Source organism: Sinocyclocheilus anshuiensis, unplaced genomic scaffold (genome assembly GCF_001515605.1).
Source record: "Sinocyclocheilus anshuiensis isolate Anshui unplaced genomic scaffold, SAMN03320099.WGS_v1.1 scaffold1946, whole genome shotgun sequence".
Taxonomy (NCBI): domain Eukaryota; kingdom Metazoa; phylum Chordata; class Actinopteri; order Cypriniformes; family Cyprinidae; genus Sinocyclocheilus; species Sinocyclocheilus anshuiensis.
The window spans coordinates 109,273-112,669 of record NW_015546151.1 but is presented as its reverse complement, the minus strand read 5'-3'; positions in this window follow the sequence as shown (position 1 = coordinate 112,669).

The following is a 3,397-nucleotide window of genomic DNA, read 5'->3' as shown; positions in this document are numbered from 1 at the left end:
AAATCTATCACACTGATGTTGGATATTAATGCTCTATTTGTTAACGAGGGACTTGTGGACACATAGATGTTTTATCTTCGAAGTGAAAAACAAAATGAGATCTTTGGGGTAAGTTGACCCCCCTGAATCGGCAGAGAAGGCCCCAAGTGGCATGTTGTTACAAGTTTGTTATTTTTAAATTTAATACCTATTAATTCAAATGTAATTTTAATGTATATTTAAACTTTTTATTAAAGCCTATAGGGTGAGTGAAATCAATTAATTTGAATTAATAGTGTTACTATTATGACATATCTTCATTTAAAATATGGGCAATTAAATATGTAAATTAAATATACCTGTGTAAGTCATAAAATAAATGGAATACAAGGATTCTGTAAGATGGCCTCTTTGAATATTTTTACATTCTGTGCTATGCAACTAATTTAACAAAAGTTTCTATTTATTTTCCTTAATACACTGGCTGATGCATCATGATCCTGCATATGATAAATGTACATCTAAATATGTTACAATTTAAAAGTAAATGCACATTGTTCTTAAGGAGGCATCTTTCTCCATCTTACCCTAATGCAAATGCATTTTTATATATAGACATGTTTTTCATCTACATCTTAGTCATTGATTGTAGTGTGAAAATGACCTTGAATTGTTTTGTATGTTGTAGCAGACTATTTTCTTTAAATGCAGGCAAGATTGGAAAATTTCAGTGCATATCAGTATTTAATGTACATATATTTATTTATTTGTTGAGTTAACATTCTGCGGCGTGGTCCAGATCACCCTGTCGAGGTTACATAAAATCTAGTTCCCTTTCATGGGAACTTCGAACTGCGTCCTCTAGGTGCTCCCGGCACCTATTTATACTATAGTCGCACCGGTAGTGACATCATGGCTGTCGCCGGCCAACGAGTTGGTGTTTTTTCAATGTATGCTTCAGACACGGGTCACGATGAGGCGTTCCCCATAGCGACCCCTAGAGGACGCAGTGTCTCGTTCCCTACTCAGGGAACCATGGTTACATAAGTAACCTGAGACGTTCTCCATCTACGAACCAATTTGAATCAACTGAATTAATATTCATCAACAGTGGTGACAAACGGCTCAGTAATTCATCCTTATAGCAGAATAGGACATTTCTGGCTTGAGTCTGATTTTAGCATGTGATTATTAATATGATCAGTTTTAGATTTGATTATTCCAGAAAGAGCTGTGATTAATCTGTGACTAAACTGCTCGATAATAGAGCTGACTTGGACAGTTGAGGCAATGAACAGTCATTTTGGATACTAAAACCATAGTACTAACTAAAAAAAGTCCTGATATTGATGTAATATTGAAAGGACTGGGTTCTACACATAATTTGGCATGATGTAAAATAGATGCAAAAAGTCTGCAGTGATACCATCCTGTTTTATCTTATAAGACCGTTTGGGGTATGTTTTCTCCTCAATAACTCCAGTAGCGAGTGATCAACTAAAAATTGTGTGACTGTGGAGCTAATTAAGCCAAGACAGGGCAACTTTTAATAAACAACGTAAAAGTCATTTTTGACGTCAAATTATTCATGATTAGTCTGCTCTATGCAGATAGCTCTAATCTTGCCCTTTAGGTGAGGATAACTCTTGCCAAACATTCACGCAATTTGGTTGATTTGAATTGTAAATTGACAGTCCCAGTTTCTGTGCCCTAAGTCAAACTAAGTGTACAGGAAGGGCATCTCGAGCTTGAATTGCCCCCCCTCGGTAGAAATCGCGGTCCGGAGGCACATAGACCAGACCGAAAGGGCACTTTAGCGTCGGTAATTAAAGCGGCAGGGGCTCGAACAAGTCTAAACAAGTACATTCTCGCCAAAAAACTCCTAAAACTTCATATAATTTTATAAAATTATAGTGGATTCTGTTATCACTAGAATATCACACTCCTCTCAGCCAATCAGATTCGAGAACCAGAAAGCACACACACACACACACACACACACACACACACACGTTTGTACTTGTTTATGCTACATGGGATTTACAGGATAGTAAAACCTGAAAATTTTGACATTGTGGGGACCGGCCTGAGGTGACCACGAGGGAAAAAATGATTAAAAATAGTAAATGATGTTTATCTGAAAGTGTAACAATGCAAACAGGTTTTCTGTAAGGGGAAGGTTTAGGGTTAGGGGACAAAAAAATATGGTTTGGTCAGTGTTTAGGGTTAGGGGATAGAAAATATCGTTTGGTCAGTATAAAAGTAATAGAAGTCTATGGAAAGTCCCAACAATTCACAGAAACATATATACAGTACATGTGTGTGTGTGTGTGTGTGTGTGTGTGTGAGACAAACAAATTTGTTTTACAAGTCTCAATGAGTTTTTCTCTTTCTCTCTTTAGAGGACACAGTTGTAGATATAAACAAGAGTTTCTTTGAAGTAAAAGTGTGAATTGACAGTATCGGTTCAAAGCATCGTTGTCAGTACTTCTGAAAGCCAAGGTTACTCCAGTTCTACACTTTTAAAAATAAAGGTGCTTCACGATGCCATAGAAGAACCTTTTTGTCTAAATGGTTCCATAAAGAACCTTTAACATCTGAAGAACCTTTCTGTTTCACAAAAGGTTCTTTGTGGCGAAATAAGGTTCTTCAGATTACAAAAACGCAAGAAAGAGATGGTTCTTTAAAGAACCTTTGACTGAATGGTTCTTTGTGGAACCAAAAATGGTTCTTCTATGGCATCGCTTGAAGAACCTTTTGAAGCACCTTTATTTTTAAGAGTGTACATCCACCATGAAGGCTAGGTAATCAAATGCATAGCAGATAATTTAGCAGCAAAATGACCTTTCTCATGCCTCGATAATTAGGAAGGCAGATAAGGAAATCAAGCCCAGAGCCCAGAGCTCAGAACCATTACTATGCATGAGAAGGGGGCCCACATCACACAAAGGCTTGTCAGAGGTTTGCTTTTGTCTGGAAACAACTTATCAGGGCTCCAAATTTCCTCTCGCTGCATTATCATGTGGCCATTATCATTTACGGGGGGCAACATGACGGTATAGCGTGTAACATCTCCTATACTGAGTTATCCAACAAGCTTCTGCCAGGAGTTTGATATTCAAGAACTGCTTTCATCTATAATGGTGCTGTCCAGGTCTCTTACAACCACTTTTGTTGAGCTCACTCTCAAGCTTATTATTTATTTAGAATATAAGTAGATAATGAATGCCGTTGGTCTTAAATGAAAAGAGACACTCTTGCATATTTATGTACGAAACTATTACATTTCTGGCTTATTGCCACTGAAGGTGCTCATGGAGCTTAACTCCATCTAAACTTGTATGCTAACACACTTTGATTTTTGCTTCATCTTCCAGTGACAGGTCAGATGCATCATTCTTTGATTGTTACATTCATT